The sequence below is a fragment of the Cheilinus undulatus genome, linkage group 13 (assembly GCF_018320785.1).
Source record: "Cheilinus undulatus linkage group 13, ASM1832078v1, whole genome shotgun sequence".
Classification (NCBI taxonomy): Eukaryota; Metazoa; Chordata; class Actinopteri; order Labriformes; family Labridae; genus Cheilinus; species Cheilinus undulatus.
Window position 1 is genome coordinate 6,199,119 of NC_054877.1, and position 16,793 is coordinate 6,215,911.

Below are 16,793 nucleotides of genomic sequence, written 5' to 3' on the forward strand. Positions count from 1 at the left end.
AATGTTTGGACCAAATAGTTAAATAAAGTTGTTCAGCAAGAAGCCATTGACTTGAGTGGTATACATTTCAGAATTGTATGTTGTAATGAGGCCACTGTCACCACAGTCAGATTAGTGTCACCACCATCAGGTCTAAAGTCACCACCGTCAGGTCTAAAGTCACCACCGTCAGGTCTAAAGCCACCACCGTCAGGTCTAAAGTCACCACCGTCAGGTCTAAAGTCACCACCGTCAGGTCTAAAGTCACCACCGTCAGGTCTAAAGTCACCACCGTCAGGTCTAAAGTCACCACCGTCAGGTCTAAAGTCACCACCGTCAGGTCTAAAGTCACCACCGTCAGGTCTAAAGTCACCACCGTCAGAGGGAGTTTTATTTGTTTTAAATGAATATGCTTACAATACGTTTCATCAGTGCTGTTGAGTTATTAAAGTAATAGTCTCTTTTAATACTAAAATATGTTTGTTAAATAAAAAACATTACTTTTTCTATTAAAACTAAAAGTAAACATTGTATGATGTTAGATCTTTTAAAGTAGTAAACGTGAAAAAGTATAAAAAATGAACAAAAGTGAATATTCAATATTTAACAGCATAAATGTGTACTAAGAATCCCAGATAATTATTCAAAAACTCCAAATACATATTAGACCAAATTAAAATTAAAAATTAAATTAAATTAAATTAAAAATAATTTGTTTTTTATTGTGTCTGACGGTGTTGACAAAAACAAAGTAATAACCGGAAAAACACCTATTTTATAGAAAAAAATACAAAATCAGGGCGTTGCACCAATACATTGCTGAACAGCCAAAGCCTTCGTCTATAATGATATACCATCAGATTTTGTTATTTAACTTACTTTTTATTTTCAAAATTAAAACCTGTTTTATCCAATTCTCAAGAATCAGTGACTCAATAAAATTTTATTAAATATGCACACCTTTTATACTCCATTATTACCTCACAAAGTGCTTGTCATGGAAAGAGAACAAGTGAAAAATAACGGTATGGGTAGTCTGCAATTAATATCATTCCAAGTGTATTTGCTTCCTGAAAATGTATCCTAAGACAATTTTGGCTTTGACCTCTCTGTGATCATGCTGCTTGTGTTTTGGCACTGGCCATGAGAGCAATAACAACAGTTAAAAAGTTTGTATCTTGCACTCTTGTCCCCAAGGTACATAGGCATGAGCATAGCTGCTTTCCAGGCAGTTGGCCTGGGTTTGATGGCCAGCCATCACAGCTTGTGGTGAGCGTTGAAGCTGGCGAGCATGAAAGATTTATATCATATCATGTCAGTGCAGCTGTGGCTTACAGTAGACTGAAAGTGACCAGTGGAATTTGCAATTTACTGTCCAGCACTTGTACCCTCCACCTTGCTCCAGCACTTTGGCGAAGAACGAAACAAATGATAGCATGGGGTCCCCCTTAGAGGAGTGGCAGCTGAAAAGTTTGTATATGGCAAATGGCACAGTTCTGGACACTTTCCCCATCACTCTGCATTTTTCAGTGTCTTTTTCTCCAATGTGTCCAGGTGCCTGAGACCCTAAATGTCTGGTTTCCATTCAAAGAAGTGTCAGCATCACCTATTTTTAACCAGACATTGGGGGCAAAGTGTGTGTGATTTGGGTGGTGGAGGCCAAGGGTCTGGGGGTGGGGGTTGGGGGGTGCTAGAAGTTGGTGTAGTTGTTGTGGCCAAGTGGTTAAGGCGATCCATTGGGATCTCCCTGCGCAGGTTCGAGTCCTGCCAACAACGTTTCAGCCATTTAAAATCACAGCAAAAGTCCTCCAACAACACTCCCTTTGGACCTGTCAAAGTTTAAGGTTTCTGCATACAGTTGTCTACTGTTTAGCTTTTATTCTTATTCCGCTGCTAAATTGATACTTTTATACAGTGCCGTTCCCTAAAGGTCACCTGAATCACAAAATTTTAGAGGAAAACAGTGTGTTGAAATTCACTGCAAGAACAAACACTGTCTGGGTGTCATAAATGGTTTGAAGAATAATCTTGTTAAGGTGCCAGTAAGCACTGTGTCAGAGGGGTCATTGATGACCTCATCAAGAGCAGTTTTTGCAGTCCAATCAGAATATGAGGTTAGTGACAGAAACGGAAATAAAAAAAACTGTTTACTTTAAAGCGGTAGTGGTATAATGGTGAGCACCATTTATACTAAATAGTTTTTGTTCTTCCATTTTCGCCACTTACCTCACATTCTGATTGGACTGTAAAAACTGCTCTTGATGAGGTCATTTATGACCCCTCTGACACAGTGCTTACTGGCACCTTATCAAGATTATTCTGCAAACCATTTATGACACCCAGACAGAGTTTATATTCCTGCTGACTTTCAACACACTTTTTTCCTCTCAGAGTTCATGATTCAGAGGACCTTTAAGCAACAGCAGTGTATACAAGTATCAATTTAGCAGCGGTATTAGAGTAAAAGCCAAACAGTAGACAACTGTATGCAGAAACCTTGAACTTTGACAGGTCCAAAGGGAGTGTTGTTAGAGGACTTTTGCTGTGATTTTAAATGGCTGAAACGTTGTTGGCAGGACTCGTACCTGCGCAGGGAGACCCCAATGGATTTCAAGTCCATCGCCTTAACCGCTCCGCCACAACAAATACACCAACTTCTAACACCCCCCAACCTCCACCCCCAGCCCCTTGGCCTCCACCACCCAAATCACACACACTTTGCCCCCAATGTCTGGTTAAAAATAGGTGATGCTGACACTTCTTTGAATGGAAACCAGACATTTAGGGTCTCAGGCACCTGGACACATTGGAGAAAAAGAGACTGAAAAATGCAGAGTGACGGGGAAAGGGTCCAGAACTGTGCCATTTGCCATATACAAACTTTTCAGCTGCCACTCCTCTTAGGGGGACCCCATGCCATCATTTGTTTCATTCTTCGCCAAAGTGCTGGAGCAAGGTGGAGGGTACAAGTGCTGGACAGTAAATTGCAAATTCCGCTGGTCACTTTCAGTCTACTGTAAGCCACAGCTGCACTGACATGAAATGATAAAAATCTTTCATGCTTGCCAGCTTCAACGCTCATTACAAGCTGTGATGGCTGGCCATCAAACCCAGGTCAACTGCCTGGAAAGCAGCTATGCTCACGCCTCATCAGCATCGTAACAGCACTGAACACAAAAGATTGGGCAGGGTACCTTGGGGACAAGAGTGCAAGATACAAACTTTTTAACTGTTGTTATTGCTTTCATGGCCAGTGCCAAAACACAAGCAGCATGATCACAGAGAGGTCAAAGCCAAAATGGTCTTAGGATACATTATCAGGAAGCAAATACACTTGGAATGATATTCAAACAATGGTGCAGAGGAGTCACCGCAACACCTTTATGCTGATGACACACCGGAGAGAAAACTTAAACCAATTGCATGCTCTGGCTAAGAAGATGCTTGTGGTAGCTGGGAATCGAACCCAGGTCAACTGCTTGGAAAGCAGCTATGCTCACCACTATACCACTACCGCTTTATAACAGAGGTGTTGTTCTTCCATTTTCCCTCTAACCTCATATTCTGATTGGACTGCAAAAACTGCTCTTGATGAGGTCATCAATGACCCCGCTGACACAGTGCTTACTGGCACCTTATCAAGATTATTCTTCAAACCATTTAGGTGATGCTGACACTTCTTTGAATGGAAACCAGACATTTCGGGTCTCAGGCACCTGGACAGATTGGAGAGAAAGAGACTGAAAAAAGCAGAGTGACTGAGAAAGGGTCCAGAACTGTGCCATTTGCCATATACAAACTTTTATCTGCCAATCCTCTAAGGGGGACCCCATGCCATCATTTGTTTAGTTCTTCGCCGAAGTGCTGGAGCAAGGCGGAGGGTACAATTGCTGGACAGTTCATTGCAGATTGCACTTCACACTTTCAGTCCAGTGTAAGCCTCAGCTGCACTGATATGAAATGATGAAAATCTTTCATGCTTGCCAGCTTCAATGCTCACCACAAGCTGCGATGGCCGGGTCAACTGCTTGGAAAGGCAGCTAAGCTGAGCACCATACCACCACCACCTCATCAGCAATGGAACTGCACTGTACACAAACAATCGGGCTGGGTACTTTGAAGAAGGGGCAGATAAAAAACTTTTTAACACTGTTATTGCTCTCATGGCCAGTGCCAAAACACAAGCAGCATGATCACAGAGAGGTCAAAGCCAAAATGGTCTTAGGATACATTATCAGGAAGCAAATACACTTGGAATCACACTCAAACAATGGTGCAGAGGAGTCACCACAACACCTTTATGCTGATGACACACAGGAGAGAAAAACTCAAACCAATTGCATGCTCTGGCTAAAAAGTCGCTTGCGGTAGCTAGGAATCGAACCCAGGTCAACTGCTTGGAAGGCAGCTATGCTCACCACTATACCACTACCGCTTTAAAGTTAACAGTTTTTGTTCTTCCATTTCTGTCACTAACCTCATATTCTGATTGGACTGCAAACACTGCTCTTGATGAGGTCATCAATGACCCCTCTGACACAGTGATTACTGGCACCTTATCAAGATTATTCTTCAAACCATTTATGACACCCAGACAGTGTTTGTTCTCGCAGTGAATTTCAACACACTGTTTTCCTCTAAAATTTTGTGATTCAGGTGACCTTTAGGCAACGGCACTGTATACAAGTATCAATTTAGCAGCGGAATAAGAATAAAAGCCAAACAGTAGACAACTGCATGCAGAAACCTTAAACTTTGACAGGTCCAAAGGGAGTGTTGTTGGAGGACTTTTGCTGTGATTTTAAATGGCTGAAACGTTGTTGGCAGGACTCGAACCTGCGCGGGGAGACCCCAATGGATTTCTAGTCCATCGCCTTAACCACTCGGCCACAACAACTACACAAAATTCTAGCACCCCCCAACCCCCACCCCCAGCCCCTTGGCCTCCACCACCCAAATCACACACACTTTGCCCCCAATGTCTGGTTAAAAATAGGTGATGCTGACACTTCTTTGAATGGAAACCAGACATTTAGGGTCTCAGGCACCTGGACACATTGGAGAAAAAGAGACTGAAAAATGCAGAGTGACGGGGAAAGGGTCCAGAACTGTGCCATTTGCCATATACAAACTTTTCAGCTGCCACTCCTCTAAGGGGGAACCCCATACCATCATTTGTTTCATTCTTCGCCAAAGTGCTGGAGCAAGGTGGAGGGTACAAGTGCTGGACAGTAAATTGCAAATTCCGCTGGTCACTTTCAGTCTACTGTAAGCCACAGCTGCACTGACATGAAATGATAAAAATCTTTCATGCTTGCCAGCTTCAACGCTCACCACAAGCTGTGATGGCTGGCCATCAAACCCAGGTCAACTGCCTGGAAAGCAGCTATGCTCACGCCTCATCAGCATCGTAACAGCACTGAACACAAAAGATTGGGCAGGGTACCTTGGGGACAAGAGTGCAAGATACAAACTTTTTAACTGTTGTTATTGCTCTCATGGCCAGTGCCAAAACACAAGCAGCATAATCACAGAGAGGTCAAAGCCAAAATGGTCTTAGGATACATTATCAGGAAGCAAATACACTTGGAATGATATTCAAACAATGGTGCAGAGGAGTCACCGCAACACCTTTATGCTGATGACACACCGGAGAGAAAACTTAAACCAATTGCATGCTCTGGCTAAGAAGATGCTTGCGGTAGCTGGGAATCGAACCCAGGTCAACTGCTTGGAAAGCAGCTATGCTCACCACTATACCACTACCGCTTTATAACAGAGGTGTTGTTCTTCCTTTTCTGCCTCTAACCTCATATTCTGATTGGACTGCAAACACTGCTCTTGATGAGGTCATCAATGACCCCTCTGACACAGTGCTTACTGGCACCTTATCAAGATTATTCTTCAAACCATTTAGGTGATGCTGACACTTCTTTGAATGGAAACCAGACATTTCGGGTCTCAGGCACCTGGACAGATTGGAGAGAAAGAGACTGAAAAAAGCAGAGTGACTGAGAAAGGGTCCAGAACTGTGCCATTTGCCATATACAAACTTTTATCTGCCAATCCTCTAAGGGGGACCCATGCCATCATTTGTTTAGTTCTTCGCCGAAGTGCTGGAGCAAGGTGGAGGGTACAATTGCTGGACAGTTCATTGCAGATTGCACTTCACACTTTCAGTCCAGTGTAAGCCTCAGCTGCACTGATATGAAATGATGAAAATCTTTCATGCTTGCCAGCTTCAATGCTCACCACAAGCTGCGATGGCCGGGTCAACTGCTTGGAAAGGCAGCTAAGCTGAGCACCATACCACCACCACCTCATCAGCAATGGAACTGCACTGTACACAAACAATCGGGCAGGGTACTTTGAAGAAGGGGCAGATAAAAAACTTTTTAACACTGTTATTGCTCTCATGGCCAGTGCCAAAACACAAGCAGCATGATCACAGAGAGGTCAAAGCCAAAATGGTCTTAGGATACATTATCAGGAAGCAAATACACTTGGAATGATATTCAAACAATGGTGCAGAGGAGTCACCGCAACACCTTTATGCTGATGACACACAGGAGAGAGAAACTCAAACCAATTGCATGTTCTGGCTAAGAACTGGCTTGAGGTAGCAGGGAATCAAACCTAGGTCAACTGCTTGGAAGGCAGCTATGCTCACCACTATACCACTACCGCTTTATACTAAATAGTTTTTGTTCTTCCATTTTCGCCACTTACCTCACATTCTGATTGGACTGTAAACACTGCTTTTGATGAGGTCATTAATGACCCCTCTGACACAGTGCTTACTGGCACCTTATCAAGATTATTCTGCAAACCATTTATGACACCCAGACAGTGTTTATATTCCTGCTTACTTTCAACACACTTTTTTCCTCTCAGAGTTCATGATTCAGGGGACCTTTAGGCAACAGCAGTGTATAAAAGTATCAATTTAGCAGCGGAATAAGAATAAAAGCCAAACAGTAGACAACTGCATGCAGAAACCTTGAACTTTGACAGGTCCAAAGGGAGTGTTATTGGAGGACTTTTGCTGTGATTTTAAATGGCTGAAACGTTGTTGGCAGGACTCGAACCTGCGCGGGGAGACCCCAATGGATTTCTAGTCCATCGCCTTAACCACTCGGCCACAACAACTACACCAAGTTCTAGCACCCCCCAACCTGCACCCCCAGTCCCTTGGCCTCCACCACCCAAATCACACACACTTGCCCCCAATGTCTGGTTAAAAATAGGTGATGCTGACACTTCTTTGAATGGAAACCAGACATTTAGGGTCTCAGGCACCTGGACACATTGGAGAAAAAGACACTGAAAAATGCAGAGTGACGGGGAAAGTGTCCAGAACTGTGCCATTTACCATATACAAACTTTTCAGCTGCCACTCCTCTAAGGGGGACCCCATGCCATCATTTGTTTCATTCTTCGCCAAAGTGCTGGAGCAAGGTGGAGGGTACAAGTGCTGGACAGTAAATTGCAAATTCCGCTGGTCACTTTCAGTCTACTGTAAGCCACAGCTGCACTGACATGAAATGATAAAAATCTTTCATGCTTGCCAGCTTCAACGCTCACCACAAGCTGTGATGGCCGGCCATCAAACCCAGGTCAACTGCCTGGAAAGCAGCTATGCTCATGCCTCATCAGCATCGTAACAGCACTGAACACAAAAGATTGGGCAGGGTACCTTGGGGACAAGAGGGCAAGATACAAACTTTTTAACTGTTGTTATTGCTTTCATGGCCAGTGCCAAAACACAAGCAGCATGATCACAGAGAGGTCAAAGCCAAAATGGTCTTAGGATACATTATCAGGAAGCAAACACACTTGGAATGATATTCAAACAATGGTGCAGAGGAGTCACCGCAACACCTTTATGCTGATGACACACAGGAGAGAGAAACTCAAACCAATTGCATGCTCTGGCTAAGAAGTCGCTTGCGGTAGCTGGGAATCAAACCCAGGTCAACTGCTTGGAAGGCAGCTATGCTCACGCCTCATCAGCACCATAACAGCACTGTACACAAACAATTGGGCAAGGTACCTCAGGAATAAGAGTGCAAGATACAAAGTTTTTAACTGTTGTTATTGCTCTCATGGCCAGTGCCAAAATTTTCACAAGGAGCATGATCACAGAGAGTTCATGGCCTAAATTGGCTTAGGATACCTCATGGGTGAGCGAATACACTTGGAATCATACTCAAAGAATGGTGCAGAGGAGGCACTGTAACACCTTTATGCTGATGACAAACACAAGAAACAGAAACCGATTGCATGCTCTGGCTAAAAAGTCGCTTGCGGTAGCTAGGAATCGAAACCAGGTCAACTGCTGGGAAGGCAGCTATGCTCACCACTATACCACTACCGCTTTAAAGTTAACAGTTTTTGTTCTTCCATTTCTGTCACTAACCTCATATTCTGATTGGACTGCAAACACTGCTCTTGATGAGGTCATCAATGACCCCTCTGACACAGTGCTTACTGGCACCTTATCAAGATTATTCTTCAAACCATTTATGACACCCAGACAGTGTTTGTTCTCGCAGTGAATTTCAACACACTGTTTTCCTCTAAAATTTTGTGATTCAGGTGACCTTTAGGGAACGGCACTGTATACAAGTATCAATTTAGCAGCGGAATAAGAATAAAAGCCAAACAGTAGACAACTGCATGCAGAAACCTTAAACTTTGACAGGTCCAAAGGGAGTGTTGTTGGAGGACTTTTGCTGTGATTTTAAATGGCTGAAAGGTTGTTGGCAGGACTCGAACCTGCGCGGGGAGACCCCAATGGATTTCTAGTCCATCGCCTTAACCACTCAGCCACAACAACTACACCAAATTCTAGCACCCCCCAACCCCCACCCCCAGCCCCTTGGCCTCCACCACCCAAATCACACACACTTTGCCCCCAATGTCTGGTTAAAAATAGGTGATGCTGACACTTCTTTGAATGGAAACCAGACATTTAGGGTCTCAGGCACCTGGACACATTGGAGAAAAAGAGACTGAAAAATGCAGAGTGACGGGGAAAGGGTCCAGAACTGTGCCATTTGCCATATACCAACTTTTCAGCTGCCACTCCTCTAAGGGGGACCCCATGCCATCATTTGTTTCATTCTTCGCCAAAGTGCTGGAGCAAGGTGGAGGGTACAAGTGCTGGACAGTAAATTGCAAATTCCGCTGGTCACTTTCAGTCTACTGTAAGCCACAGCTGCACTGACATGAAATGATAAAAATCTTTCATGCTTGCCAGCTTCAACGCTCACCACAAGCTGTGATGGCCGGCCATCAAACCCAGGTCAACTGCCTGGAAAGCAGCTATGCTCATGCCTCATCAGCATCGTAACAGCACTGAACACAAAAGATTGGGCAGGGTACCTTGGGGACAAGAGGGCAAGATACAAACTTTTTAACTGTTGTTATTGCTTTCATGGCGAGTGCCAAAACACAAGCAGCATGATCACAGAGAGGTCAAAGCCAAAATGGTCTTAGGATACATTATCAGGAAGCAAACACACTTGGAATGATATTCAAACAATGGTGCAGAGGAGTCACCGCAACACCTTTATGCTGATGACACACAGGAGAGAGAAACTCAAACCAATTGCATGCTCTGGCTAAGAAGTCGCTTGCGGTAGCTGGGAATCAAACCCAGGTCAACTGCTTGGAAGGCAGCTATGCTCACGCCTCATCAGCACCATAACAGCACTGTACACAAACAATTGGGCAAGGTACCTTGGGGACAAGAGGGCAAGATACAAACTTTTTAACTGTTGTTATTGCTCTCATGGCCAGTGCCAAAACACAAGCAGCATGATCACAGAGAGGTCAAAGCCAAAATGGTCTTAGGATACATTATCAGGAAGCAAATACACTTGGAATGATATTCAAACAATGGTGCAGAGGAGTCACCGCAACACCTTTATGCTGATGACACACAGGAGAGATAACTCAAACCAATTGCATGCTCTGGCTAAAAAGTCACTTGCGGTAGCTGGGAATCGAACCCAGGTCAACTGCTTGGAAGGCAGCTATGCTCACCACTATACCACTACCGCTTTAAAGTTAACAGTTTTTGTTCTTCCATTTCTGTCACTAACCTCATATTCTGATTGGACTGCAAACACTGCTCTTGATGAGGTCATCAATGACCCCTCTGACACAGTGCTTACTGGCACCTTATCAAGATTATTCTTCAAACCATTTATGACACCCAGACAGTGTTTGTTCTCGCAGTGAATTTCAACACACTGTTTTCCTCTAAAATTTTGTGATTCAGGTGACCTTTAGGGAACGGCACTGTATACAAGTATCAATTTAGCAGCGGAATAAGAATAAAAGCCAAACAGTAGACAACTGCATGCAGAAACCTTAAACTTTGACAGGTCCAAAGGGAGTGTTGTTGGAGGACTTTTGCTGTGATTTTAAATGGCTGAAACGTTGTTGGCAGGACTCGAACCTGCGCGGGGAGACCCCAATGGATTTCTAGTCCATCGCCTTAACCACTCGGCCACAACAACTACACCAAATTCTAGCACCCCCCAACCCCCACCCCCAGCCCTTTGGCCTCCACCACCCAAATCACACACACTTTGCCCCCAATGTCTGGTTAAAAATAGGTGATGCTGACACTTCTTTGAATGGAAACCAGACATTTAGGGTCTCAGGCACCTGGACACATTGGAGAAAAAGAGACTGAAAAATGCAGAGTGACGGGGAAAGGGTCCAGAACTGTGCCATTTGCCATATACAAACTTTTCAGCTGCCACTCCTCTAAGGGGGACCCCATGCCATCATTTGTTTCATTCTTCGCCAAAGTGCTGGAGCAAGGTGGAGGGTACAAGTGCTGGACAGTAAATTGCAAATTCCGCTGGTCACTTTCAGTCTACTGTAAGCCACAGCTGCACTGACATGAAATGATAAAAATCTTTCATGCTTGCCAGCTTCAACGCTCACCACAAGCTGTGATGGCCGGCCATCAAACCCAGGTCAACTGCCTGGAAAGCAGCTATGCTCATGCCTCATCAGCATCGTAACAGCACTGAACACAAAAGATTGGGCAGGGTACCTTGGGGACAAGAGGGCAAGATACAAACTTTTTAACTGTTGTTATTGCTCTCATGGCCAGTGCCAAAACACAAGCAGCATGATCACAGAGAGGTCAAAGCCAAAATGGTCTTAGGATACATTATCAGGAAGCAAATACACTTGGAATGATATTCAAACAATGGTGCAGAGGAGTCACCGCAACACCTTTATGCTGATGACACACAGGAGAGATAACTCAAACCAATTGCATGCTCTGGCTAAGAAGTCGCTTGCGGTAGCTGGGAATCGAACCCAGGTCAACTGCTTGGAAGGCAGCTATGCTCACCACTATACCACTACCGCTTTACAACAGAGGTGTTGTTCTTCCATTTCTGCCTCTAACCTCATATTCTGATTGGACTGCAAACACTGCTCTTGATGAGGTCATCAATGACCCCTCTGACACAGTGCTTACTGGCACCTTATCAAGATTATTCTTCAAACCATTTAGGTGATGCTGACACTTCTTTGAATGGAAACCAGACATTTCGGGTCTCAGGCACCTGGACAGATTGGAGAGAAAGAGACTGAAAAAAGCAGAGTGACTGAGAAAGGGTCCAGAACTGTGCCATTTGCCATATACAAACTTTTATCTGCCAATCCTCTAAGGGGGACCCCATGCCATCATTTGTTTAGTTCTTCGCCGAAGTGCTGGAGCAAGGCGGAGGGTACAATTGCTGGACAGTTCATTGCAGATTGCACTTCACACTTTCAGTCCAGTGTAAGCCTCAGCTGCACTGATATGAAATGATGAAAATCTTTCATGCTTGCCAGCTTCAATGCTCACCACAAGCTGCGATGGCCGGGTCAACTGCTTGGAAAGGCAGCTAAGCTGAGCACCATACCACCACCACCTCATCAGCAATGGAACTGCACTGTACACAAACAATCGGGCAAGGTACTTTGAAGAAGGGGCAGATAAAAAACTTTTTAACACTGTTATTGCTCTCATGGCCAGTGCCAAAACACAAGCAGCATGATCACAGAGAGGTCAAAGCCAAAATGGTCTTAGGATACATTATCAGGAAGCAAATACACTTGGAATGATATTCAAACAATGGTGCAGAGGAGTCACCGCAACACCTTTATGCTGATGACACACAGGAGAGAGAAACTCAAACCAATTGCATGCTCTGGCTAAGAACTGGCTTGAGGTAGCTGGGAATCAAACCTAGGTCAACTGCTTGGAAGGCAGCTATGCTCACCACTATACCACTACCGCTTTATACTAAATAGTTTTTGTTCTTCCATTTTCGCCACTTACCTCACATTCTGATTGGACTGTAAAAACTGCTCTTGATGAGGTCATTAATGACCCCTCTGACACAGTGCTTACTGGCACCTTATCAAGATTATTCTGCAAACCATTTATGACACCCAGAGTTTATATTCCTGCTGACTTTCAACACACTTTTTTCCTCTCAGAGTTCATGATTCAGGGGACCTTTAAGCAACAGCAGTGTATACAAGTATCAATTTAGCAGCGGTATTAGAATAAAAGCCAAACAGTAGCCAACTGTATGCAGAAACTTTAAACTATGACAGGTCCAATGGGAGTGTTGTTGGAGGACTTTTGCTGTGATTTTAAATGGCTGAAACGTTGTTGGCAGGACTCGAACCTGCGCGGGGAGACCCCAATGGATTTCAAGTCCATCGCCTTAACCACTCGGCCACAACAACTACACCAAGTTCTAGCACCCCCCAACCTGCACGCCCAGCCCCTTGGCCTCCACCACCCAAATCACACACACTTTGCCCCCAATGTCTGGTTAAAAATAGGTGATGCTGACACTTCTTTGAATGGAAACCAGACATTTAGGGTCTCAGGCACCTGGACACATTGGAGAAAAAGACACTGAAAAATGCAGAGTGATGGGGAAAGTGTCCAGAACTGTGCCATTTGCCATATACAAACTTTTATCTGCCAATCCTCTAAGGGGGACCCCATGCCATCATTTGTTTCATTCTTCGCCAAAGTGCTGGAGCAAGGTGGAGGGTACAATTGCTGGACAGTTCATTGCAGATTGCACTTCACACTTTCAGTCCAGTGTAAGCCTCAGCTGCACTGATATGAATTGATGAAAATCTTTCATGCTTGCCAGCTTCAATGCTCACCACAAGCTGCGATGGCCGGGTCAACTGCTTGGAAAGGCAGCTAAGCTGAGCACCATACCACCACCACCTCATCAGCAATGGAACTGCACTGTACACAAACAATCGGGCAGGGTACTTTGAAGAAGGGGCAGATAAAAAACTTTTTAACACTGTTATTGCTCTCATGGCCAGTGCCAAAACACAAGCAGCATGATCACAGAGAGGTCAAAGCCAAAATGGTCTCAGGATACATTATCAGGAAGCAAATACACTTGGAATGATATTCAAACAATGGTGCAGAGGAGTCACCGCAACACCTTTATGCTGATGACACACAGGAGAGAGAAACTCAAACCAATTGCATGCTCTGGCTAAGAAATCACTTGTGGTAGCTGGGAATCAAACCCAGGTCAACTGCTTGGAAGGCAGCTATGCTCACCACTATACCTCTACTGCTTTATAACATAGCTGTTGTTCTTCTATTTTGCCTCTAACCTCATATTCTGATTGGACTGCAAAAACTGCTCTTGGTGAGGTCATCAATGACCCCTCTGACACAGTGCTTACTGACACCTTATCAAGATTATTCTTCAAACCATTTAGGTGATGCTGACACTTCTTTGAATGGAAACCAGACATTTAGACATTTTGGTCCACTTGAAGCAAATTCTAGTCCGTTTTCCCAGATAGTCCGGTTTGTTTGGAGTAGTGTGAAAGCTCACACGAACTCTGGTGTGGACCAAACAAGTGGACTCTGGTCCGCTTGAAAACAGGGGGTCTTGGTTCTCTACAAAACGAACCCTGGTGCGGTTTGTTTGAGGTGTAAAAGCATAGAAGACCAACTTGCAAACTAAAGGCAGCATACATTTTTCATTTTTAATTGTTTATGTGGGAAAAAAAGACCAGCAGAAGGAGATGGATTTCCGGTTTCATCTTATTCTACATGTCCTTTTTGTCTTTGCCGTTCTTTGTTTGTGACGACAGCGTCACTGTCCTATGGTTTGGTTAATTTGACCAATGGCAACGTGAATGTGAACCAAACCATAGGAAAGTGCACCAATGGTGCAATTTCCATTCCAAAACAGACCGGGTACCCTGGACTATCAGGTGTGAAAAGGACCTTAAAGAAGCCGGCTGTGGCTTTGTCTCTCTCAAAACAGCAGTCATCAATCCCTGCTCTCTTTAAGCATCACAGAGCAAAAGGATGGTGAAGAGACCAAAGATAGACAGATTGTATTTTTGCCAAGTTTGTCACAAAAAAATATGCGTCTTTATATCATAGATAACTTTTATTTTGGAGAAGAAAACATTTTAAAATGCAGGATGAGAAACTGAATCCCCAAAATTTTAACACCAAGCTGTCTGTCTCAACATGAATGTGATTGTGACTATGGTGGCTCAAACATAGAGCTGACTGTTCCAGTAGAGCAGATAGATGAATCCTCCAATCAGATTGGAGCATTGTTTTACATTTCAGAGGATTGTCTTTTGACTCTTAGATGTTTTTATTGCAGAAATTTGTCCTGGTGGTTGATAGTGCAGCCTTCTGTCACACAGAAGCCTAAAAACACTTTAAGATCTGAAAGTCGTCTAGTGTCTCGCCACTCGTGGACATTTGTGCATTTTTCTTTTTCTCTCTGATCCTCCCACTGTTTATTACTGTTGGTGTTTGGCTCTCAGGCTGTTTTTGAATCTTTTCTGTATTTGAACCTGCTGTTCCCTCTCGCTGTGTTTTACACACCTCATGTTCACGTTTAAATCCGTCACTCGTGTGATTTGATCATTGAGCAGCCAGCTGGTGCCTCAGTGTGAGGTGTGTCTGCGGGCCACAGGGCTGTGTGACGCTCATGTTGGGAGTGTACGTTAAAGCTCGGCGTGATCCCTTGTTTCTCACCGGCTCTGGCTTCACTGTTATCTGATTCTCCTGCTGTGTTTGCTCTCAACAGGTTTTTTATCTCCTGATTCCCCTGCTGTCTTTACTCTCAGTGGGTTTTCATTATCACACTCCCCCGCTGACTCACTTTGCAGGCTGTCCCCTCTCCTCTCTGTTTTCAGGCCTTTTTCTTGACCGTCTGCTGAATTCAGCCCAAAGCGTCTCCCTCATAAATGTATTCAGTTAATATTTGATGCTGGATCTGATCTGTTGAACATGACACTACAACCTCGTCCCCTGGGCGGTTTCTGTGTTACACAAATTGGTCTGAAACCCCCGCTGTGCATTGATTTGCTGGTACTATAACCCACCTGTTGTACTGAAAAGCAGTGACACATTCATTCTTTATTTCCATGAACCCTCTCTGAGCATGCAGCATTTTTTTTTTACACAACTTTAAGAAAAGGAGGGAAAATACGCACACACGGCTGGTGTCCCAGGAGACAACGGGGCAGTTACCAGAATTAATGACTGTGTGGAACACCTGAATATGGTGATTTGCCGAATGACGACTAAAGCTTTTATTATACTTGTGTGTTGAATCTACACAGTAGAGTATGCTGTAGATCTGCATTGTTCTAAACCCTGCACTGAGGCCTACACACGTGTTTATAAATTGTGTGAACGAATTTAAACAACACGCCATCATATATAAATGGTTCAGCGGGCCTCACCCACGGAGTTTATGACTTAGGGATAATATGGCAAAGAAACTTGCTCCCCTTAGGGTGTCGATTTCCAGCTCAGAGAGGTAAAGGAAATGAAATAGTCGCAGATTGGATCAATTATTTAATTCTCCAGACATGCCAATTGATTGGGATATGATTTTATGTTGTTTTATGTTTTCCTTTTCTGAAGTGTTAATTTCATCAAAAAAACCTTTGACTATAAAAGGTTCGTCAACAGCCTTTTTTTCATGACAAAAACTAGACTAAGGGTGCGTTCACACCAGAGCTGTTTGGTCCGCTTTAACCGAACTCTGGTCCATTTTCACCGGATAGTCCGGTTCGTTTCAGTGGTGTGAACGCTCACACGAACTCTGGTGCAGACCAAACAAGCAGACTCTGGTCCACCTGAAACAGGGGGTCTCGGTCCACTCCCTAATGAACCCTGGTGTAGTTCGTTGGAGGTGTGAACGCAAAGCAGACCAACTTGTGAACCAAAGGCAGGATGTGGGATAAAGCCTTATGATATACAGATTGATATAGGATTTAATACACTCAAATACATGTTGGTACCTTGCTTGGTGTCTGTGTTGCCATAGCAACACGTCATAGTCGGTGCTGATTTATTTGTCTAATGTAAAATACGACATGTAGGACAGTTCACTGCCTCGCTGGCTGCTCAAAATGCCCCAGTGCAAAAGCAGAAACCCTAAGAAAGCGTTAATTCTGTGTATTTTCATTTGCGGAACAAAAGACTGGTGAAAAGGGGATGGATTTCCGTTTTTGTCTTCTTCAGCACCTTCTTTTCATTTTAGTCGCCGTTTGTTTGTGATGACAGCGCCTCTAACGAGCAGAGGTTGTAGGTGTACAGATGGTTTGGTCCTTTTGACCAAGAGCAATGTGAATGTAACCTTGCAAAGAAAATGGATGTGGAAATGGTTTCTCACTGGCGAATCCATCTTGCAAAGCTCCCGTCTGAACCATTTGGGCCCCTTCGAGAAAGTGACAGGACCAATCAGCAACAA

General features: G+C 44.2%; 10 non-coding genes across 10 annotated transcripts; all 10 read right to left on the reverse strand.

Moving 5' to 3' along the window:
- Window positions 1-3,424: 3,424 nt before the first annotated feature.
- trnag-ucc lies at window positions 3,425-3,496 on the reverse strand. Its single transcript has one exon. It is a non-coding gene; the product is annotated as a tRNA-Gly (tRNA).
- Window positions 3,497-4,342: 846 nt separating this feature from the next.
- Window positions 4,343-4,414, reverse strand: trnag-ucc. The gene has a single exon. It is a non-coding gene; the product is annotated as a tRNA-Gly (tRNA).
- Window positions 4,415-4,794: 380 nt separating this feature from the next.
- Window positions 4,795-4,876, reverse strand: trnas-aga. Its single transcript has one exon. It is a non-coding gene; the product is annotated as a tRNA-Ser (tRNA).
- An 800-nt stretch (window positions 4,877-5,676) lies between these two features.
- trnag-ucc lies at window positions 5,677-5,748 on the reverse strand. Its single transcript has one exon. It is a non-coding gene; the product is annotated as a tRNA-Gly (tRNA).
- A 1,298-nt stretch (window positions 5,749-7,046) lies between these two features.
- On the reverse strand, window positions 7,047-7,128 carry trnas-aga. The gene has a single exon. It is a non-coding gene; the product is annotated as a tRNA-Ser (tRNA).
- Window positions 7,129-8,736: 1,608 nt separating this feature from the next.
- trnas-aga lies at window positions 8,737-8,818 on the reverse strand. Its single transcript has one exon. It is a non-coding gene; the product is annotated as a tRNA-Ser (tRNA).
- Window positions 8,819-9,974: 1,156 nt separating this feature from the next.
- On the reverse strand, window positions 9,975-10,046 carry trnag-ucc. Its single transcript has one exon. It is a non-coding gene; the product is annotated as a tRNA-Gly (tRNA).
- A 380-nt stretch (window positions 10,047-10,426) lies between these two features.
- On the reverse strand, window positions 10,427-10,508 carry trnas-aga. Its single transcript has one exon. It is a non-coding gene; the product is annotated as a tRNA-Ser (tRNA).
- A 799-nt stretch (window positions 10,509-11,307) lies between these two features.
- trnag-ucc lies at window positions 11,308-11,379 on the reverse strand. The gene has a single exon. It is a non-coding gene; the product is annotated as a tRNA-Gly (tRNA).
- Window positions 11,380-12,674: 1,295 nt separating this feature from the next.
- On the reverse strand, window positions 12,675-12,756 carry trnas-uga. The gene has a single exon. It is a non-coding gene; the product is annotated as a tRNA-Ser (tRNA).
- Window positions 12,757-16,793: the final 4,037 nt, after the last annotated feature.